This window comes from Balaenoptera acutorostrata, chromosome 2 (assembly GCF_949987535.1).
Source record: "Balaenoptera acutorostrata chromosome 2, mBalAcu1.1, whole genome shotgun sequence".
In the NCBI taxonomy this organism is placed as follows: domain Eukaryota; kingdom Metazoa; phylum Chordata; class Mammalia; order Artiodactyla; family Balaenopteridae; genus Balaenoptera; species Balaenoptera acutorostrata.
The window spans coordinates 143,183,020-143,207,456 of record NC_080065.1 but is presented as its reverse complement, the minus strand read 5'-3'; the positions used below and the strand labels follow the sequence as shown (position 1 = coordinate 143,207,456).

The 24,437-nt window shown below is 41.4% G+C and overlaps 1 protein-coding gene across 8 annotated transcripts in view; it reads left to right on the top strand.

Annotated features, from left to right (window-relative positions):
- The window catches only part of EBF1 (EBF transcription factor 1), a 399,213-nt gene that overhangs the window by 183,387 nt on the left and 191,389 nt on the right, over window positions 1-24,437 (top strand). The gene's annotated exons all lie outside the window — the stretch shown is intronic.

The following is a 24,437-nucleotide window of genomic DNA, read 5'->3' as shown; positions in this document are numbered from 1 at the left end:
AGGTTTTAGTTTTATTGATCTTTGCTATTGTTTCCTTCATTTCTTTTTCATTTATTTCTGATCTGATCTTTATGATTTCTTTTGTTCTACTAACTTTGGGGGTTTTTTGTTCTTCTTTCTCCAATTGCTTTAGGTGTAAGGTTAGGTTTATTTGAGATGTTTCTTGTTTCTTGAGGTAGGATTGTATTGCTGTAAACTTCCCTTTGAACTGCTTTTGCTGAGTCCCATAGGTTTTGGGTCATGATGTTTTCATTGTCATTTGTTTCTAGGTACTTTTTGATTTCCTCTTTGATTTCTTCAGTGCTCTCTTGGTTATTTAGTAGTGTATTGTTTAGCCTCCATGTGTTTGTATTATTTTTACAGATTTTTTCATGTAATTGATATCTAGTCTCATCACGTTGTGGTTGGAAAAGACACTTGATACGATTGCAGTTTTCTTAAATTTACCAAGGCTTGATTTGTGACCCAAGATATGATCTATCCTGGCGAATGTTCCATGAGCACTTGAGAAGAAAGTGTAATTTGTTGTTTTTGGATTGAATGTCCTATAAATATCAATTAAGTCCATCTTGTTTAATGTATCATTTAAAGCTTGTGTTTCCTTATTTATTTTCATTTTAGATGATCTGTCCATTGGTGAAAGTGGGGCGTTAAAGTCCCCTACTATGATTGTGTTATTGTCGATTTCCTCATTTATGGTCTTAACATTTGCCTTATGTATTGATGTGCTTCTATGTTGGGTGCATGAGTATTTACAATTGTTATATCTTCGTCTTGGATTGATCCCTTGCTCATTATGTAGTGTCCTTCTTTGTCTCCTGTAATAGTCTTTATTTTAAAGTCTATGTTATCTGATATGAGAATTGCTACTCGAGCTTTCTTTTGATTTCCATCTGCAGGAATATCTTTTTCCATCCCCTCACTTTCAGTCTGTATGTGTCCCTTGGTCTGAAGTGGGTCTCTTGTAGACAGCATGTTTACAGGTCTTGTTTTTGGCTCCATTCAGCCAGTCTATGTCTTTTGGTTGTAGCATTTAATCCATTTACATTTAAGGTAATTATCGATATATATGTTCCTATTACCATTTTCTTAATTGTTTTGGGTTTGTTATTGTAGGTCTTTTCCTTCTCTTGTGTTTCCTGCCTAGAGAAGTTCCTTTAGCATTTGTTGTACAGCTGGTTTGGTGGTGCTGAATTCTCTTAGCTTTTGCTTGTTTGTAAAGGTTTTAATTTCTCCGTTGAATCTGAATGAGATCCTTGCTGGGTAGAGTAATCTTGGACGTAGGTTTTTCCCTTTAATCACTTTAATTATGTCCTGCCACTCCCTTCTGGCTTGCAGAGTTTCTGCTGAAAGATCAGCTGTTAAGCTTATGCGGCTTCCCTTGTATGTTATTTGTTGTTTTTCCCTTGCTGGTTTTAATAGTTTTTCTTTGTATTTAATTTTTGATAGTTTGATTAGTATGTGTCTTGGCATGTTTCTCCTTGGGTTTACCCTGTATGGGATTCTCTGTGCTTCCTGGACTTGATTGACTCTTTCTTTTCCCATATTTGGGAAGTTTTCAACTATAATCTCTTCAAATATTTTCTCAATCCCTTTCTTTTTCTCTTCTTCTTCAGGGACCCCTATAAATCAAATGCTGGTGCGTTTAATGTTGTCCCAGAGGTCTCTGAGACTGTCCTCAATTCTTTTCATTCTTTTTTCTTTATTCTGCTGTGCGGTAATTATTTCCACTATTTTATCTTCCAGGTCACTTATCCGTTCTTTGGCCTCAGTTATTCTGCTATTGATTCCTTCTAGAGAATTTTTAATTTCATTTATTGTGTTGTTCATCACTGTTTGTTTGCTCTTTAGTTCTTCGAGGTCCTTGTTAAACGTTTCTTGTGTTTTCTCCATTCTATTTCCAAGATTTTAGATCATCTTTACTATCATTACTCTGAATTCTTTTTCATGTAGACTGCCTATTTCCTCTTCATTTGTCTGGTCTGGTGGGTTTTTACCTTGCTCCTTCATCTGCTGTGTGTTTCTCTGTCTTCTCATTTTGCTTAACTTACTGTGTTTGGGGTCTCCTTTTTGCAGGCTGCAGGTTCATAGTTCCCGTTGTTTTTGGTGTCTGCCTCCAGTGGGTAAGGTTTGTTCACTGGGTTGTGTAGGCTTCCTGGGGGAGGGGACTGGTGCCTGTGTTCTGGTGGATGAGGCTGGATCTTGTCTTTCTGGTGGGCAGGACCACATCCGGTGGTGTGTTTTGGGGTGTCTGTGACCTTATTGTGATTTTAGGCAGCCTCTCTGCTAATGGGTGGGGTTGTGTTCCTGTCTTGCTAGTTGTTTGGCATAAGGTGTCCAGTACTGTAGCTTGCTGGTCTTTGAGTGGAGCTGGGTCATAGCATTGAGATGGAGATCTCTGGGAGAGCTTTCACCATTTGATATTACATGCAGCCGAGACGTCTCTGGTAGACCAATGTCCTGAACTCGGCTCTCCCACCTCAGAGTCCCAGACCTGGCACCCAGCCGGAGCACCAAGACCCTGTCAGCCACACGGTCATATAAATGTACTTAAATTCCTCCAGGAAAATAGTGGGGAAATCCATACTCTATATGTTTTCTGTCACATCGTGTAGCCCTCAAGTAGATCCAGCTACTCCTTCAGTCAGTGCTTTGGGTCTGAAGACTGGCTTGAGTCTCTTCTTTTGGGCTTAGCCTAGTTTTGTTTGCCTATAGTGGGCTGTGTGCAGAAGCCTCACACCTAACACGTGGGATTAGTGTTCCCAGCGAAGAACCACTGCGAGCAACATGACAGTTTGGCACATAGCCCTGTGGAGAAGTGCTGCCCAGGACGCCTCAATTCAAGATGGCAACAGCAGGCGCTGTGCACAGATGCTGCTCCTCACCCCAGCCTGAAGCTCTGGGAGCCAACTAGTCTTATTCTTGAAAAATTATTCCTTGATGGTCTTGAGTTACCATGACAGGGTTATCCCCACATGAATTCTGATTAAGTTTTCAGGGACAAGAAGTCTTTTGGATAGATAACTCCCATCCTTGGAATTAAGGCACTTCTCAATGGGTGTAGGAGAACTAGATGGAAGTAAAGAACTATGACTTGCCTCTATTCTGCCAACATCAACCAAATTTGGAGCCCCCTTTGTCAGCAAGGAGGTCACCGGTAGTTGTCAGGGGCTATAGGTGTGGAAGGCATGAAAGAGCAAGGTCTGACAGGAGGCTGTGAATCAAGAAAACCAGACCCTTGTTCTCCCGAGACTCCCAAGAGAAGGTTCTTAATACACTTTCTCACCTGCCAGTGAGTGTGAAAGCACAAATGCAGACCCAATCTTGATACCAGTGGCATTTTTGCTTTGAGTTTTGGAATCAATTTCTGGAAAAGGTAAAGTAAGTTTTTTTATAGCTCCTTTTCTTGTTTTTACTTACTCTGTCTTCATGTTAATTAACAACAATAAAAGAATGCCAGCATTCTCTTGTAACATTAACCCTCTTCCATACCTCCTTTCCTCCTCATTGAGAATGCAATGGGCATCTATTTCTTTAGGGTCCTTCTGTGCCCTTATTGTTCGTTTCATAGCTAAGAGTTGTGTGTGCCTCCAAGGAGTCCCCCTCCCCCAGTTGTTTCATATAAATGTCCAGTTAATACTGGTTAAAAAGTTCTTGTTCCTGGTCTATCTGAAGAAAGAAACAATGAAGGGAAATTGAGACGGCCCCACTGCTATGGCTATATCCTTCGCCTGTGATGCATTACCATAAACTTCATTCCACATGTTTTTGGATTGTCTCTTCTTACATTTATCCTCTGAATATTGTTTCCTTTTGTTACAGCAACAGCTGGAAATGGTAAATTTGTGTTTTAAGCCAATGTTTTCTTTTGCCCTGGCATTTCTAAACATTTATTTTCCTATGAGCCAAAAATACCAGCAAAGACACATTCTGAAAGATCTTCATCTCACGCTGCCCATCAACCTCCAATGCTGTCCCTTTAAATGAGGCCCCCAGAGTTCACTTTCTGAAGTTCATTAGCTTGTGTTATCAATAATTTAGGATAATACTCCAGTGGAGCCTGAGTGCCTGGCCCGCCCCATTTTCACTGTCAGTTTTCTCATACCCTAGCAGTCCAGTGAACTTGATAAGTGTCCCATCATCCTGTTAATCAAATTACTTATGAACTAAAATTGACAGTTTTCATTAATTATAAAGGATTATTCTAATTGCAATTCAAATTTATTCATTTAGAACAGACGGCATTCAGTAATATTTCAGGAAATTTGCATATTAAATGGAGAGGGTCGTCTATTAAGTATGGTAATGTATGCATATTTCCTTATTTTTAACTTCTAGGCCATATGCACTGCTGCTACTTCAGCAGGTGAAAAACCAGAACGTGCTTAATTTGTTCAACAAACACAGGGGCCAGAGCACATCTTTTGGCACTCGGCACTGGCAACCTTCTACCTTTACTCCTGCTCTTCCTTTCCCCACCTCCCACATCCCTGCTCACAGCCAAAACCACGGTTGATCTTTCGAAGAAACTTTTTTGATAAACCTGGGCATTCCCCCCCCCCCCTCCCTTTTCTTTTTCTTAAATGTAGGCACAGCTGGTAAGGGTTGATTGAAATGTTTTGCCATAGAAGCTGTGTTCATTAATTTCTTCAAGATGCTGAAGTAGGCATTAAGGTTGCCGGCTGGAGTCCTTCCCTGTGACATGTGGAACAGCAAGGGGCCTAATAGTCAGCCTTGTAACATCAACTGGTTACCCCCCTCGTGCGGCATGAACCTTTCCCCTCCAGTGAAAAATGAACCTGTCTGAGACAAAAGCACAAACCACGCATGCAATGAGACAGTGCCATTATTCACACCCATATAGGCTGTTTTCAGAGATCATTAAAAATCATATCTCCATGATATTAATAAGCACCTTCCCTGATCCAGGTCTCGGGTAACAGGGAGGTATATTTAGAGCCACCCCACCACCTACCTAATCTGAGATCATGAATCTGGGAGGAAAAAAAAAAAATGCATGTAAGATAAAGGCTAACAAGCTGGTGTGCTAGGAGCCACTTGGCTTTTTAAACAGCTGGTGTATCCCAGCAGCGTTCCTTGCACCAGTCCTAGTGGGGAAAGAAAGGCTGTGGGGCCCCGGCCACATTAAGTTGTTGCTGGTGAGTGTTGCCTCCATTCCTTAGGAATTACTGATATCTGGTCTTAATGATTTGACTAAAGCATCTGCCAACTCATTCATCTCCAAAAACTCCCATTGAATAACTGGTTGCTCATTTAGCCTGGTTTTAAGTAGACTTGTTTTTCATTTTCTGCAGTTAAACTAAAAGCTTTGTTGTTTCACATACAGATATTTTATTTGCTGAGCATATTTATTTCAGTCTGTTTGTATAGCACTAGCGCTTTCGTGGCCATATGTTATTGATTGAAAAGCCTCCATGAACTCGAATTCTGAATAGGCGCTGTGTCCTTGGGAGGCGACCAAGAGGCAGAGATGGAGGGCCTGCTCACTGCCTTGCCAAACCCATCCTGATCTCCCTCTCCGCTGCTCTCCCTCCTCCCAGGCAATACATAAACCAGAACTGGTGTAGGGTCTGATTCTCATTCTTCAGATGTTCACACAGCCTCTCCCCACATCTCAGTGGGAGCACACAGAGCCATGTTTCCTCTTTTTGGGGTACAGCCACTCCTGCTAGAATTACTAGGAATGACACCGAGAGAACAGACCACCAAAGGCTACTTGAGAAAACAATGATGGAAAATTCTCAGAAATCATTCAAGCCCACTGGCGTGTGTTGAGTCAAGGGAAATTTCCCCCCTGTGTAACATCTTTTCCTCCACTTAGTTCAGCTTTAGAACCATGAAAGCCCTGGTCTTAATCCTTTTTCTGATGAGAGTTAATTTTCAATGCAAGGTTTAAAAAATTTAATTGTCACTGATTACTGACATGCAATAGTAAAATAATATAAAAGAATGCCGCAAATGATTAAAGTAAAACTTAACAACGTATGCATTAAAAAAATCCCATAACTCTACTTTTGTTATGGGAAATATTAAGTTGCATAATGTGACCCAGTGGTATAGGATAATTGCTTAACAGGCTGTATTATACAGATATTTTGTATATTATATCCTCATGTGCAGTATTTCTGGTGATTAATTCCTCAGCAGAGGGAGGCTCTATTGAACGGATGTTGATTATATAAGAATGTGGACCAAAAGTGGTGCCAGGAATCGAGAGTGGGCACAGGTATGCCAGGCATGCTCTGGAAATATTGGGAGAGAATTTCTCGGGAATTGCTGTGCAGTCAGTGTCCCTACTATCTGCAAGAATAACTGTTAGGTCACCTACAGAGTGCTACGTATTATTTGATGGAGGCTGTTAGAGAGAGGGAAGGATAGGAATGCAAGTGATGTATAAACATGATATAGAGCTGATGAGGTAGATTTAAGCACGGTGGAGGGAACTAACCTCTCTGAGCTCCATTTTTTAATATCTGTAAAATAGAGCTAAAATTTGCTCTGCCTTTTTCATGGGGCTGTTGTGTAAATCCCCTGAGATCCGACTGTTTCCCAAACTCTCCTGTTCATCAGAATCACCTGAGAGTAGTCACAAATACACATTTCCAGGCCCTTCTATCAAGAGATTCCAATTCTTTAGGTCTGGGATGAGGCTTGAGAATCTGTATACTCAGATATTTTCTGGTGATTTTTTTTATGATCCAGCCAATTTGGAAAGTATATACTGTATGTTAAGTGCTCTATAAAATACAGTACTCTGAAGGAGACAAGACTTGCAAAGTAATTAAAAAGTAGTTCAAGACTGTACCTTTACGTAGCATGAAATTTTAATGGGAAAAACTCTAGATTATAGGAATTCCAAGCATTAACTACATTCTGGAATTTGAATTCTGGACAGGTAAGTCACTGGGACCTGTTGATAAAAAGAATGGCTGTCTGAAATTTGCAGTGTTTGTGCAGGAATGGGATCTCTATGTGTCCATCCAGAAGGATCCATGAGGAAGAGCACTTATTCTCCCTGCCCCCCAATAAGACACGTACAGCCCAGACTAGTGAGATGAGCCCTCAGTCAACAGCAGGTGCTTTTGAACCAAACATCTAGTTCATTCTGTGAATGTTCTTTATAGTCAGATAGAATCTGGAGGTGAAACTGTCATTACCCACTAAAGAAATGAACTTAGAGAAATGGAAGACAAAGCTGTTTCCTCTCTGTGAAAGCATATGGAAATGGTGATAGCGTTCAGGTACGGCTGTATTTATTAACCATTATTGACGCAGAACCACTTTGTACCATGTCAGAGTAGAATAAATTGGATACCAATGGGATGACAGCATCATCTAATCTTTTGTCAGTGTTGCTTAATGGTTACATTTTAACTGCCACGTTGGGCTCATGGAGTGGGTGCTGAGATTCTTAGCTCCCAGTGGTCCTGGCTAAGGATTAAAGCATGAATAGTAGGTATCCTGTCCTACTTGAGGCACTCGCAGGCCTGGGCAAGGTGGGATGGGCTGAGTGATGTGATTTGCTCATCCACTATGCTATCTTAGCTGGAAATGCCTGTTTTTTTTAGGTTGCAGTAGTTATAGATTTTAGATTGGTTTTAGGAGAGATGGAAAAAAAGATGGGTCTTCTTTCCCTTTCCACCCTGGGGATTATGGCAGTTTAATAAAACCCCTATCTTCATCAAGCACTTTTTGTTCATCATCTAGTTGTAACTAGTGGACTGCCATGCTGGTTAGAGAAAGAATTAAATGGTTGTGTCTCTGACCTCTGGGAGCTGACAGCTTTAGTTAGTCATACTGAGTTAGGCATGAAACATAGAAAGATAAATGAGCAAGGCTGAACACTAAAAGAGTAAATTAAAAAGGTCCAGGCATGTTGTATAAAATGGATGTTACGTTTTAGTTTTCAATACTTTAATGAAAGGGAGGAGATTTGTAGAGACTCCCTGTTCAGATGGGTGACTCATTGGGGAAAGTTTTCTGGCACTTGCTGCAATTTCAGGATGCACTTTTGGTGACAGAAGATAGAAAGGAGCCTATAATACTTAGGAGAAGGAAGTTTTCTCTGCTGAGCTGTAAGCACCTGCTCCAGCTTCCCCAGAAGCAGAAGCTAATTGGAAATAGAATTTTGTAGATTACATAAGGACAGCAGTGCTTCCTTCTGGGGCTACATCTTGGACTTTACAATTTCCTACTGAATCATTGCAGCAAGCTTCAGCCAGCCTTTGTTTGGGGGCATTCCAGTACTTTTCAAGATCCTGCACAAATTGCTGGGGTGTGCATCTAGAAAAGAGGGGGCTCACTGTCTCCAGGCCTTTCCATAAACCGTAAAGGCCATTTGTTTTGAGAAATATTTGAAGATTGGAAAAAAGATTACCAGGTATTTATGAGATTAGTCTGAGGGCATGCATCAATTAATTTTTCATTGAGCAAAGGAAATCACATCTAAATAAAATATATGGTTTAAAAAAATCATCTTTGCTGCAGAGATTAACCATACTGTTTCTTTAGTACAGGATCTAATGTCACCAAAGTAACCAAAGCTCACAGGTGTCCTTGAAGAACATTTTCCAAGTAAGAGGTGTGTTTAAGATTTAATGGTGCCCCACCTCCCTCCACATATCCCTATGCTCATTTAGTTCCATGAATTTCTAAGTACTATTAATGGAAATGAAATGTGTCTTTTTCTAAGAGAAATATTGACAGAAGATTATGCTTGTGTGAAAGATAGGAGGATAGGTCGACATGTAAAAGGCAATTTTATTAAACTGTTATTATGCTAGATGCCAGAATAGTCCTTTTCATCTTTGGAAGGACCGCTGCTTGGTGGGTGGCCTGTTTCTGCTTGGAATGGTGAATATTTATTTCCATTTTACAGATTAGGACACTGAGACCAAAGGAGGACAGATTGTTTCTGGCTAGTGCTAAGAGTCGGTAATAAAATGTCAGACTTATTCACAGCTCAATCTTTTTTCCAATCTTCAAATATTTCACAGAACAAATGGCCTTTGCGGTTTATGGAAAGGCCTGGAGACTGTGACCCCCCTCTTTTCTAGATGCACACCCCAGGCATTAGGATAGTAAGCCCTCTTCATTTCAAACATATGCACTTGGGACATCAGGAAACATACATCTGATTATATTAGAAACCCTCAAACTTGCTCTTCTGGTTTGGGCCCTGGTCTTTCCCCTGCTTCTTAGCTGATCTGTAACTGCAAAACCCCTCATAATGACTAGTGCCACTTGTCCTAAAGAACAGGGTACCAGAAGAGGGGTGAATTCTTCCTGACCCTACCAATGATCAGAGTGTACCCTGAAGCATGAGTTTTGATTACTCTTAATTTAGTATGCATAACTTCAAATGGTCCTAATGGTCATAAAATTATCTGGTCCTCTTTAATATGCAACCAGAGTTCTTGGTGCTCTAGTAAGCTGGGGTATTTTTTCACATAAGCCCTTGTTTGGCATTTATTTCTAAAAGCACAAGAAAACAAACAAATTTTAAAAATTAAAAAAAAACCCAACAACACTACGACCCTAACCTGAGCATATTTTCAGGCTCCATCAGAGAGGAAACTCAAATATTCAGTGTAGTTTATGACACGTCCATACATTTCCCATCTCCCATTTCCGTTGTTCTTTTTTGCTGCTGCCTATGAGTTTCATTTCCCCGTGTGCCATAATATTAATGCTTTTCCCTGCTGGCTTCCCAGTCCGGGGGTCACAGCTCACGTTTCACAGCACGAGACACCCAACCATAAATCTCCTTTAAATAATACAGACGGCAGGAGGGTCACTGTCAGGAGAGCCAGTCAGTCTGAACAAAGTGGCATTGATGCATGGCAAGTGGAACAGCTTGACCACGGCCCCGCCAGACAGGTAGAGTATGGAGCAGCCTTTAGTTAAGGGGAGGGAGGCAAGCACGCTGCGCGGTTCCAAAGAGCCAACCAGTTCTGGTTCTCAGTAGGAGTTGGCTGCCAATCATGGAGGCTTCCTGAAAATAATCACACCTCCTCTTCCTGGCTCTGGCTGGACCACCTGATTAGCATAATTTGTGTTTGGAGGTGCAAACACATCTCTTTGGGTATAAATCTGCATTTCTTGAGGCCTCTTAGCCATATTTAAATTAAAACAAAGTTGGGAACTGCCAAGGTGGAAGTAACAACGCACACCTGATTGCAATACATGCTGTGCTTGTGGGGAAGCTGTTTCCCTATTGCAGGACTCAGCATGGTTAATTTAAGGGGACCAGAAACGGCTCGGTGAAACTCAAACCTCGTAGCTGGGGTTGAGTTAATGGAAGCCTCAACTTTCAGAGGAGCTCGATAAGATGGGGAAGGAAAGAGCTGAGGGTTTAGCCAGGGGTTTGTTTTGTAGACAAAAGTTAGAATGTATGGACACACGGACCAAGGTATCATGTTAGGATAATATATCTGTGACTACGCCTTTTGTGAGCAAAGATAATACACGTGCAAATCTGTGTAGACGCACATAGAGGGAATATGGATAATGTGTACGAAGATAATTCATTTGTGCATAAAGATATATAGTGCATGTATCACACCCCAGTAGTTTGGGAAATAATTGGCAAGCATACAAGGTAATGTGTGTTACAAGTAAAGATGGAGCTAGTGAGAGGAGCCACAAAGTTCCCCCTGACATGATTTTTCAGGATTTATGTGTTGTTCATCAGTTGCCAAACTCCAGCTCAGTAATTTTCATCTGCCAAAAGTTCCTGGTGGGCTGTTGGGGGGAAGATAAGCATCTCATATGTTTTTTTAGACTCCTTTTTCTGCAACTATTTAGTCACACTTTTGAAAAAAGTCAGTGTGACTTCAAGTTCTTCAATTACTTAACTCATTGTAGTGGTATGGGGTGAGGTTTCCATAGATGTGATTTCTAGAATCTACCGCCTACCTGATAAATGCACTGAGAACTAAACAGTGTACATCCATTCAGGGGATGATTATGCTGGTTTTGGTTGGTTACATCCCTGAGCATTTGTTATTTTTTATATTGTTGACATTAATTGCTACTGTGATGTCATAATTGCTCAAAAAGTACATTTTGTGTGTTGGTAGTGGTGGTGGAGGAGAACTGATTCTCTTAACTCATTTAAAATGACAAATGATATTGATTACTCAACAATTCATCTAATGGAACCAGGAGACACATGAAAATGGAAAGGTTTTGGTAACATTAACATGAACTCTTGCTTATGTTCAGAAAATTTTGCTTTTTCAATTTCCTCAGTTTTACACAGGACATCTCAGAGATGAGTAAATATGTTACAAAATGACTCTAAATATCAACTGACCATTTAATAAGTCTAAAATACATAAGCATTTTCTAGTATTTGTAAGCAGTGTGCATAATTTCAGCCTCATCTTTTAAAGTTCATTAATAAACGTATATTTGCAATTCTTTGAAAAAGCCACATTTTTTTGTTTGTTTCTGATTTTATTTATTTGGAAGACTTTTTAGACCTAAGAGAAATGGACTGATAGCATCCTGTGTGTCTGTGCTGTTGCCAGGCACCGTAGTCCCCTCCCGGTCTCATTTACCTTACTCTGTAACTGTCTGAATCCCCCTTAGACTAACGGCTGGCTGAAGGCAGGGCTGACGAGTGTCTAGTTCACTATTGTACCTCTGGTTTCTAGCCACAGTTACTTTTAGTTAAATTTTAGTTAAGCCAGAATTGAGGAATATTGACTCTTTTTGGAAAATTAAAGGGCCTTGCGCTTTTAGTTAGGCTTACTTTTAGTGAAATCAGGGTGACCTGCCCTGATTGCCTGGGGCTTTCTTGGTTTTCTCACCAAGAATCCCAACTCCAGGGATCCCCCTGTCCCAGGCAATCTTGGCCCTTAGGTGCTCATCAGTATCTGAATAAATGAGATATCTGTAGGAATAAATCATCCTCCAGAGGTTACAGAGTTATGTGAGAGAAAAGTACACTCAGCTCCTGTTTAAAATTAGCATGATATGTCTATACATCGTCTCCCCTGCTGATGGATAGGAATGGGAGGGCAGGGACTGCGTCTCTTCCGTTTCTTTGAATTTCCCACGGTGCCCTGGAAACCCTTCAAGTTATAACTCAATCAGGTGCTAAGCAAAACGTGATCAAATAGCAAATTGTTCTTTAGTGTCAACTCAGACTCTGTTCCTTCCTGGCTCTAGGAAGTTGGGCAAGCTACTTGCTCTATCGTCTTTCTCTCTTCTCCTCACTTGTAAAATGGGGATGGATGGTAACAGTACTATCCTCACAGGGCTGGTGCCAGGATTCACTGAGACAAAGGCCAGAGCACAGCGTCTGCTCTAACAGCAGGTCTGTGGTGTGTGCAGACTCTTTCTCCTCCTCCCCTGTACCCCGCTCCTCCTCCTCCAACACATGACGAATACTGAGTGTATTCAGGTGGGTGACAGAGTCTCTAAGGTGGCACGTCTTGTTAGACTGAATTTGGAGTTATTTCTGTGTAGAATGGTTTGCCTGGAAAAAGAATACTTTTCTGTGTGTATGATCGGTTTCTAAAATGCCACATCTATTTTACCCAGAGTCTACGTGACTTCTTTCCGCATGGCCGGGGTTAGAAAGACAGGCCGCCAGGCAAGCGAGCTGTTACAGGTGGGGCAGGATGAACAGGAAACAACACCCAGACTGGCCAAGAGGGAAGCTTTGGGTGGAGCCATATTGATTCTACCTTTACCCCTCTCTCCTCACCGAATCACCCTCCCCATGGTGGCAAAGCTGGGACCTGGTATGTCGGCGGCAAAGTTTATGTGCAGCTATCCTTAAAGGGACTAAAAGTATACTTGAATGAAATGAAAAAGTAAATCAAGAGTGATTTATAAATAGCTCCTGTTAATGAAGGTATGTGTTTCGTGGAAATAATCTCATAAAAATGACTGCTTTATTTTTCTCCCTTCCTCTGTGTACCCATATCCTTCCTGCTACCCACTAAATGGGGAAAGGGCAAAGGTTTCCTTACAGGTTCCTTGTTTTCTTAATTTTTCCGGTGGCGCACAGTAGAACAGAGAGGAAGTGTCACTGGAACGCCTTTAGAACTTGAGTCATTAAATCCCCTTCGCCCCAGCCCTGGCGACATGACACATATTTCAATAATGAGCAAGAAAAATTGTTTTATGATAGTTTAATAAAAGCAGAAGACAAATGTTGCCCCTGTGCAAAGGAACTGAATTACACACTTCATGAACCAAATTAGTACAACAACATTTGGCTTTGTTCAAAAGGTGATACGCATTTACGGGCCCATTTTTTCAGCAAGTTAAATATGACACATGCCAAGATTTCCCTGAAGTAAATATTGTAAATAATAAAGACTCTGCCAAGGAAAGCTGAGAAATGACTTCATCCTCACCCAGTTACGCTGTGGTGCCAAGATGCCACTGTCCGAACTCTCCAACAAACTGCCCGTTTAATTGACTCATCTCACGATTAAGAGAGCGCAAGGCCCTTTAATTTTCCAATAAGAGTCAATATTCCTCAATTCTGGCTTAACTAAAATATTCACATAGGAGCTAGGGCGTTTTATGGCATAAGCAAATTTGATTACCAAGTAACAAAATATATTTTGAGGACAGTTTGGAGTCACACAGCAGAAATGTTCATGTGAATAGGCGCAAATTGGGAGATTTTTACAGAAAGTAAAAGCTATCACTCTAGGCCTAACTCTTCTGATCCTCATTTAGTTTCAGCTTATTCTGGTTTGACTCCAGTTAAAGTTTTCTGCTCACAAAATGGGCTGAATGTATTTCTTCCCTCCATTCAGATTTGCTTGTGATAAGCTGGGGTGATAAAGAGGATACATTGAAATGCCGTAGTTAATATGAGAATTCACAGTGCCAGCAAGTGCAAGTCATCCATCTAGCTCTAGGCCATCTTATAGCAGTTCCTGTAGCAGGGCCCTCTATTGTCTTAGTGCTGGAGAAGAGACAAATGCAACTGCTGCCTGAGCCAGGCAGTAATATAAATGACTTGAGTATTGAGGTTTGAAACAGGCATGAGGGAGTGGTGGGGACTGGGGTGAACTGGTGAGCATGTGCACTCTCTAAAGGTGGAGTCCCTGCTGAGTCCCAGCTAATTGTTGCCACGTGGGAATGCGGACCTAGTATTGCTAGAACATCTCATTTTCCAAGAAATTTGAGAAACCTTGATTTTTCTATGAAATCTCTCGATTTTCAAACGCTGGTCAATAAAAAAGCGAAAACAGGAAAGTTCTCTGTCCCAAATAAAATGAAGGTCATGGGGTCAGAGTCTGTGACTTTTGCTTCTTTGCAGTTTAGGACCTGTAGCAGGACAAAACAAACATGCCGTGATGGACAGCGTGACGTGGCAGAGATGAAGAGGGCAGCTTGTGTGGTTGAGGCTGGGTTGTTTGCCAGGCTCTGTCCTCAGCAGTGCATGCTTCACCTCATTGTTTCCTCCTACCCCCTCAAGTAGGTGCTATGAGTAGGTGCTACTACGTCTCCTGTTTTACAGATACGGAAACTGGAGCCCCAAGAGACAGAGGTGGGATTTGAACTCAGACCAGCTCTGTGAGCTCCTGAGCATCACACTGCAGTTCCCCCACCTCGATTTGTTGTTGTGACCCAACAGGAAGGAAAATGGGATGGGAGTCAGGCACTTGGGTTTTGGTGTTGCGGTGGCCCCCTTCCTGTGAGAGTGGGTCCTTTTCTGACACTCATTCTGAGCTTGCACGTCTCACCTTAGCAGGTGGAGGTAATATCACCTGCCCAATTTGCCTCACAGGCTGTGGGGAATGATTATACCAGGAGTAAGTGCAGAAGAGCGTGGAAAATTATGAAGTGCTCTGTCAACACGAGCGGGGGGAATAGTGCTCATAATGAATCAGAGGATGCAGAGAGGTGAGATTGTAAAGCTGCTCATTGTCTTTGGATCAAATACAATTAAAAAACAATCCCTTCTTGACTCTTCAACTCAATAAAGTGTCTATTTGTAGAAGTGGCTTAAAACTGAACTCACTTTGAAAATTAATCAGCCACTGCTCATGGCTAGAAAGTGAGCAGACTGCATTTATTTTAAGTGAAAAAGAGCAAGAGAGAAAGAGACCCACCAGCTGAACAGTAGTTAACAGCCCAAACCTTGCCCGTTGTCTGCCACACTCGTGACAGGGAGGACAGAGGATGAAGGCCCCCCCACTGCCAGCGCCTTCCACATCCCCCAGTCAAGGGACTCCCCTTCAGAGAAGTCAGGGAGAGAGACCATCGCTGGCCCAACTTGGAACTGTTAATTGATGCTGGCTGGTAGGGAAAACTCATCATGACCCAGACACAGTGAACATTTAAAGAGGAAAACAGAAAAGAGACATACATGCAGGAAAGGTGGAGGGAAAATACCCAAGGATGATGCAGAAAGATGTTGATGCATGTAGGCAGTGAGTAATCTTCTTATTTATAAATGAATGAGCTGGCCTGGGGAAGGGGAGTTTTGTGGATTATCACCACAGTCCCATGTGACAGGCTTCCTCACTGAAGGGGCTCTCTCCTCACTGACAGCCAAGTCCGTGCAGTGTTTTCCTCTTCATCTTGGGGTCTCAGCCTAATGGTGGTGCTAATTTGTCCCCTGAACTTTCGTTAACTGAAGATCCCAGCTCTTTGAACTTACGAGATCTCCTTTGTTTCAGGAAGATTTCTTCCGTGAATTCTAGGTGTCCATGTTTTTCCTCTCCTCTCCTCTTTCCCCTTTCGCTCCAGCCTGGCAGAATCTCCCACTACCCTCCCATAGAACCTCTCCCATCTCTGGGATTTGGGTCAGAATATCGCTTCCCCCCCCCCCCCCATTTGGAACCCTTGCCTGCTCTTCTCCGTGAACAACTGTGTCTTTGGGGACCATGTTGAAATCTGCTCTGCTCCTACGAGAAGCTTTTTTTGGCCTCACCCTACTCTGATCACTCCATTACTCAAGTATGCTTAGGATTTGGGCACAGAGTCCCATCAATACCTTTGCTCTGTGATTGATCTGTGCTTCTTTTAGAGGTGGAGTTTTGATTGCATTGTGTGATTGTCTCTCTAATTTGTGAGAGGCCTTCATGTTAGCTTCCTAAGAATTTTTTCTCCTTTCCTATAGCAAAACAAACAAACAAACCAATAAGCCCACATAGACAAGCACTCCTTTATTGCCAGTCAATGGAGGGCCGTATATTGTAGGGGTAAGAGCATGGATTTTAGTATCAGAAAACTTGGTTTTGAGTTACCTCTTTACTACTTAATGTTGGTGTAAACCTGGCAAGTTACTACCCTCTTTAAACCTGCATTTTCATATCTCTAAAAAGGAAGTTAAGAGAATACCTGCATCATATCCCTAGCATATATCTTGGTAAAGTACCCAACATATACCTTGGTAAGCTCTTAATAAATGTTAGCTATTTTTATTATTATAATAGTAAGTTCTTGTTGACTGACTGAATCTATCACCTAACGCTTTTCCTGGCACACAATTGGTGGATATGCTCAGTGCTAGATGTTGAATGAATGAACAGAAGAACAAATGATTGAGTGGATTCATGAGTTTACTTGAGCCAGAAGACACAGATGTAGTCACCCATTTATTGTTGACTACTTATCTAGTGGCAGCTGGATGTATAGCCGTGACTAAGGCAAACAATATCCCTGCTCTCATGGGCTTAAATCCTAGCAGGGACAGACAGATAATAAGCAAGTTGAATAAATAACCAAGGTAATTTTTCAGACAGTAAATTTTAGTGGTCACAGGTGAATATGAGGAACATTAGCGAGAACTAGTTGACTATAGCCAACCTAGTGGAGACCAGAGAATGGGTTCAACTGTGGGTCCAGTGAGGTGTGTGAGAGAGAAATTATTCTGTGTTACTGCCAAGAGCAAGAACCAGATGCAGATGGTGGAGGTGAACAAAGAAGTTGAATTTGGCTCTGATTAATTGAGACACTTCTGGTTCAGTAGTCTAGGAGTGGCATGGACTGCCTAGAGGGCAGCGAGAATATCACTGGAGGAGGAGTACAAGCAGAATCTAAGGGACACTCTAGCACCATTTGTAGCACTGTTTTGGATAATCTCTAAGGTTCTGTCCAGTGTCAAATTCTTGGCTTTTCCACTATCCAGTTGACAGATGAGGACTCTTAACTTCTTTTGGATAAACTCTAAGTGATATCTGGGGGGAGGTGGTTGTGGTAGAAGGAAAAGAACACAGGCTCTGGGATCAGATAGAGCATGGTTCAAATCCCAGGTCTTCTACTTACTGTTTGTAGGACCTTACTTCTCTCAACTTTACTTTCCTCCTCTGTAGAATGGATTTCTATAGATTTATAGGAATGATGTGAGGATTAAATTAACTAAGGCATGTAAAGTACCTTGCATAGTACCTGGTGTCTAACAAATGGCAATTGCTGTTACAGTTGATATTTCTGTGGTCATTGTGATTATCACCAAAACTTGGGAGCAGTCACCTTAGTCCTGCCAAGGCAGTGACTAGGGAATAAGTCAAGGGAGTAGCTCGAGGTAGGTGGGGAACAGGTGTGAGCTGTCATGTTGAAAAAAATTAAGGGTCGGATACGTGCTACCAGTTCCCAAGCCCAGTGCTCATATTATCATCAAGTCAGAACTACCCAGAGAGCTCTCTCTCATCCCAGGTGACAGACAGTTCGTTTCTCAATTTTTCCCCTTCTGAGCTGCCCTTAGTGTTAATTAAAATTTGATTTGCGTAGGAAAGAAAACGTTGGGGTAGAAGGTGATGGAGGAGTAAGGGCACAGTATGATATGTTTCTGCAGCCTCCCCCCGCCCCCCAGCTCAGCACTCAGGCCTCCAGGGAGATGGCTCTGATACTATATTAATATATGCCATTGGATCCAGACGTCTTTGAGCAAAATATAACCCCAGTGGGAAAAACATAAGATCTGCTTCTCAGATAAGAACCTGCCAGTTCTTCTGGTCTAAAATGACTTTGTGTAAAAATGCCCTGCAGGGGAGGGAGGACGCTCACAAACAGAAGAAGCATGAGACACATCTGGAGGGAACCCAAGCTGGGAACCTGAGGGCCTGACCATCTGCCAGAGGGCCAGATGCTGCTGCTGGAAGCCTCTCGCCTCCTGGCTTGTCATCTGGGTCCGATGATGCCATCCAAAAGGACCACAGAGTGGGAGGGCAATGAGCAATCCATCTTCTCCCACCCACAGTTTTGTATGGTGTGACATGGCCCGGGGGGCATGGGGAAGGGGCTTAAAACATTTGCCCACAAAACTGCACCTTCCTCGTGGAAAAGACTGTCCTAAAACACATGGCTCTGACCACCCAGAATGTATTAATTATTCCACTAAATATCCCTTTCTTATTCTTTAGTCTAAATAGAATGGACGGAGAGGTTTAGCTGTGTAGTTGTCAGTGGGAAGTGCCATCTTCTGTCAACTTGGGGGTGTATTGAGAGTGTCTAACCGACCGCATTGGTCTTTACATTGTAGGATTTCCCGTATTGCAAGTGTTCTTCCTATTAACAGCTTTGGTGTCTGATTTTGGCCAAAGCAGATCATTGGGATTCAGAGGGACATCCTCTTCTTTTTCCATTGCAGAAGCAATCAAGAGTCTGTGCATACGGCCCTCATAAAAGGAGAGTGATCAAAATCACACACACACACAAAGGACTCTTAAACTGCAGATGAGATTACTGCTTCATGTGATTCCCACCATTCGGGAATGTCTTTCTGCCTCATAATTGCTCACTGATAGATAGACGACCCCCTCAGACAGTCTATCACTGCTCTGCAACGTGGGTCCTTTCTCAGGCTTCATTGTCTTAGTGTGTAGCAACTTCTGCTGATTAGAGTTGCTTCTGGAACCAAAAAGCTAGTTTCCTGAGAGATAAAAAAGATAATCCACTGCTTAATGTGGGGATTCAGCCTCAACTGAATGCAGTGAGACTAGTGGAAAGTCTGAGGTTTTGAAAATAGCAGAAGTGGGGAAAATGAAAATGTGATGTCAATTTATATTCAACATTGTCTTCTATCCTTTTAAAGCTGACAAATGTCCCAGTTAGAAAAACCTCTGGTATTGGGTTGTATGAAAAAATGAAAGCTACATTGTGAAAATTAAAAGAAACATCTCACTCTAAGACTGGGCAAATGCCTCAAGGCTCCGTGGTGGGAAGGACTTCTGATTCTGGTTGGTGATTCACCTCATGTGCTTCAAGGCCTTGGGCACATTTGACTACAATGAGTAATTTCTGAGAAAGTATAGTGAGGGGCAGGAACTTTTCTGCCAGTGTCAGAAATTCTTAAGTCTGATGTCAAATGTTCAGTAATGATGTGGAACCATTGCCAATGCAAATATTGGTAAAAGGAGAGCACCTAGAGATATCAAAAAAGACCAGGGGCCGATCAGACCCAAGATGGACGTCTCTGGTGTTTAGTAGCTGATGACATACTTTCTATAATAATAACACCATTCTTTTTTAAAGTATTTATTTATTTATTTATTTATGGCTGTGTTGGGTCTTCGTTTCTGTGCGAGGGCTTTCTCTAGTTGTGGCAAGCGGGGGCCACTCCTCATCGCGGTGCGCGGGCCCCTCACTATCGCAGCCTCTCTTGTTGCAGAGCACAGGCTCCAGACGCGCAGGCTCAGCAATTGTGGCTCACGGGCCTAGTTGCTCCACGGCACGTGGGATCCTCCCAGACCAGGGCTCGAACCCGTGTCCCCTGCATTGGCAGACAGACTCTCAACCACTGCGCCACCAGGGAAGCCCAATAACACCATTTTTAATATTGTTTTAATGTTTCGAAGACCAAGGGTGAACTTAAAAGTCATGGTCCTTAAATAGCAAGAGGTTAGAGTCTTCTGGGGAACTGGACTCTGGCAAAACATTTCCTTTCACACGGTTTCGGAATTGACAATGACCTTACAATGGCAAATTGTAGTGGGTAGTGTTTGTCAATCGCTCTAGACACCTTGTCTGTCGACTTTTGTATATCGTCTCATTTCCTCCTTCCTGCAGCCCAGTGGAGGTACTATTAATATCCCCAGTTTCCATTGCTGAAGCTCACACCACTCTTCACTGGTTGAGATGAGACATTTTTCTACTTTCCCAAGCTCATCATCTTGATCTTGTAAGAGGAAGGTGAAAGTGATTTGGCCAAAACAGCCCTGGAGACGGGGACAGAACTTGCGGACGCAAAGCTAAGTCTTGTGGCTCTAGGCCAGCGCCATTTCCACCTTTGCATGATGGCTCTTCTGAAGTTTTGTTGCATGTGATTAGTATTGTCAACTTGAGAAGTTCATTTATTGATTTCATGTGTCTAAGAGCTCTTCTCTTGAACTAGATGAGAATAAGAGCAGTTTTAGTTGTCTTACAGTAATACCGAGTGGCTAGTAGATCCTTAATAAATACAAACCGACTGCTCAGAATGTCTCGAGTTAAATGCACATTGGGCTGAAGTCAAGGGACACAAATTCTAGCCCGACCTCCATTATTGTCTGACTGTATGACCTTGGGCACATCTCTGACCCTCTCACTGAGCCACCTGGTTAGGCTGGGTAGAGGGGAGACATCCAGGTTTCTCCTGATTCCCCAAGGACAGAGATGAGGTATCAAAAAGCCTTTGGGTTTTTTCTACAAAAGATTTTTAAAGGCTTATTAGAGTTATTTTGGCTATAGTTTTGATGGTGTCATGAAAGAAGGTGGCAAGATGATGGAAAACAAAGCAACCATCTATGTGAATGTACCCTATGTGTGTAAATATGTACAACACATATGCACAACATCAGAGAAGCAAGAACTTTGAAATCATACACTTTAAGTCCCAGCTTCTGCCACTTAGCTGTGTGGTCTTGAGCAAATTACTCAAGCTTCTTAAGCTTTGATTTCTTCGTCAGGAAATTGTGGATAATAACACTCCCTTTAAACAAGACTAAGTGAGATAATTAAGAAAAACAGTCAGCACATGGGACATTATGAGTCAACAGAAATGGTAGCTATCACTACTATTATTGAATGAAATGTTTATTGGGTATTTAGTCTTTCAGAAATTCGTATAAAGACTAAGGAGATACAATAAAATATGGGGCAGAGCTGCTGCCCTCTGGATACTTACTACCTAATCTGTAATAGATAAAGAAAAAAACCAAACCTACTTACTATCAGTGTAGCAAATAGTATTGTACAGTAGATAAATGAATAATATAATCCTCCACATAGAATCATACCATAGTCCTCAAAAGCTCTTTATCCTCAAGTGATTAAGGAACATTTTATTTTGATTGCAAGTGATTTGAAACTTGCCGTCTGTGAAGGGTGAACAATTCATATTATTTTCTCCTTTTATTGTCTTCATGTCTAAAGGATCTTTCCTTGTTCAGCCTACCTTTGCCCTTAATTTTTCTTTCATTTGTTATCTGTTGTGTAGAATACTTGGAATTTCTCTCTTCTTTCCCACCTTCTTTGAATCTCCTCCTCTTCCTTGAACATATTTCAGGAGAGGAAATGCTTATATGTGTCCATAGTTCCAAAAGTATAATGTGGCTGATCTCGGGAGTTTTATTTTTAGAACTTGGAAGTTGCATGTCAGCAGCTGGTTGGGGAACTCAAACTTCACATATGTTTACAACTGGGAGAGGTTTCCACCTCTGCCTCAGGGGATCCAGGTTACAGGTTGGGTAGCTCTGGCTATAATAGACTTCAGAACCTACCTTGGTTAGGTCCCTCCTTCCCATTCGAATTGCTTACCCTTGTGCTCTCAGAAAATATCTTATTTATTGGTGGTCCACCACTAGAATGATCGCGTTGTCTTCAGTCCCTGACCTGGGCACTTGACTTCCCTTCTTTAAGCCTCAGTCTCCCCATCTGCAGTTTGGGCATAACACTCACTATAGTTGTGAGTGTTAAATGAGGTAACACATGTAAAATGCTTAGGATCCATAGTAAGCCCTCAGTAAATGTTAACTGAAGGTATTATATCATCCTCCAAATATTACTTTTTCTGCTTTTGTATACTTTCAAAATGCTGTGCAGAGTATTTTGCTCATAGTGAACACTCAGTGAATAATGTTGATGATCAACATTTCCTACTGGCATCTGACTTATTACTGATGTTTAGAGTCCTATAAAAGAAAATGAGAATCTATTTTCTTCAATTGGCAAATGAGAAATTTGGACAAGATTCTTATAGGCAGAAATAGATTTTGGTACTCATGATTTTATTACATTTAATGTTCATATTCATACATTTCACTGATGGAGTGTTACATACTATACAGTATGTATAGTATATGTGCTGTATTACCTTTCTAAAATCTAAAGAATTCTGAATTGTGAAACATATGTGGCTCCTTAAAGGGGTTCAGATGGGGGATTGTGGATTTAGAGATGCGGAGGAATTTGTTCTTTATAATGCTTTTGTATACATTAGCCCATCTGATTGTTGCAAAAGTCTATTGAAATCGGTAGGGTAGGCATGAGCTCTGTTTTACATGAGGGAATGAAAATTTAGGGAAGTTCTACGACCTGCCCCTCTGACACGGTAAATGGCTGAGTTCCCATGTTCTTTCTACAACATTCTCTGCTCCTCTCTGTGAAGCTGAAAGAACAACTAATCCTGCCAGTAAGACCATGGAGGAGGTGATATCAGGTTTGAGCTTTAAAGGATGGATCACTCTCTAGATCCACAAATAACTAGAAAGGGATGGACTGATGATTCTCGCTTTGGGACCTTCTTCATGTCACAGAGAATAATCTGCCTCTTGACTTAACCCAGGATAGTTTTAAGAGGTATGAGCAAAAAAAGGGGAGAAAAAAAACCGGAAAGGGATAAAGTTGTATTTAGGTGTTAGGAGAATTTTACTTTTTTTACTTCTCTGCCCTCTGTCCTATGTTTTCTCATGTTTGTGAATATAGATGATTTAAAAAAACCAAGGAAACAACCCTCAATACCCTTTTCCCTAACTCAAGCTTGGAAAAAGAACAGAAATCAGATTTGATTTGATTCAACTAATACTTATTCTCCCAGCATTATATTTTTGCCTCAGAATTGTACGGGGAAGTTTAAAGATTGTTTCATTATACAATAAATAGTCTGTGAATCCCATCACTCTTGCCTGGAACTTGGAAGTGGCATTTTAAAAGCATGTTAATTTTTTAGTAGTGACTTTATTCCTTTGGTGATTTGCAGGACTTTTAATATTTTGGCCAGAACTGCATAAAATACATTTTAAATGAAGCTTCTCAATCCTTCCGCCTTTTTTAAATGACATAAGCTTTGATTATTTTAAATGTTTTAACAGAGCTCTTTGAAGAACACCACATCTCTGCCACATTTCTCAGATAATATTGTCCTACACCTGGAACATGAGCCCCATTTTAAAGCGGTAATTTGGTCCCTGAAGGGCCCTTCAGGCACTGTCCTGCTGCCTGCCCTGGCTGCACTGTCTAGGAGTAAAGCCCAAGACAAATGGGGCTGGATTTATGCAGAGTAATTTAAAGCCTCCTGCCTATTCTTGCCTTTCTTTAGAGAGTATACTTGGAAATTCGTTTTAAGTCTGAAGCATTCTTTGGACACCTGATTTTGTGATTCTGTTTTCCTCCTTCCTCCTCATAGAACCTTTATTAGAATGCTGACGAACCTTGGCCTCAGCAAAGGATTAAGTGAGCAGATTCTTCGAGCAATAAATCTAAAGACATATTAAAAGCAAGGAAAAGGGATTTCCCCAGTGTTTTGGGGGGATTTATAAGTGCCAAAGGCTAAACAACTTACAAGAGAAGTAAGATTGTCCCTTTTTCCAACCTGGACATGTTCTAATACTGTGACACAGGGTAGAATTAAGCTGGCTTACTAAGTAGAAACATGTAACATAATTGAAAATGCACAATACAGAGAGGAATTCTCAATACAGCGATGTCCTGTTGTAAAGATTACACTGATTTATAAGGAATGCCTTAACTCCTAATCCCAGCCATGCAAGACCACTGAGTCGAGTCTTTTACAACCAGGGAAAGGGAGAAAAAGGCTTAATAATATATATTCGCCAAATTGAATATAAATTTCAAATTGGTGGTTGAGCAGGCCATTAATTTTTTCTAAAACAATGTAGCAATGAAAACATTTTTTATTATGTTTTGACGTGTGGATTTTCAAAGAAGTTCAGGCATTCTCTATTTCAGAAATGATGGGTATAGCCAAATCATGGAAGAGTAATGAAAATGAATGGTGTGTGCGGGAGAAGAATAAATATTGTGGGATATGAACTGTTTAGAAAAGATCAGCAAAGAAGAAAAGTGTCAGGCTGGTGAAATAAAACCTAAGGAATAACCTTATGTATAAAGTAAGGGTTAGAAAAAAATTGAGGTAAAAGGGGACCTCGGAATTCATGCTTATGGAGCAAAATCATTATAGCTTGAAATCAAGGATAATAAAGAATAGAAAT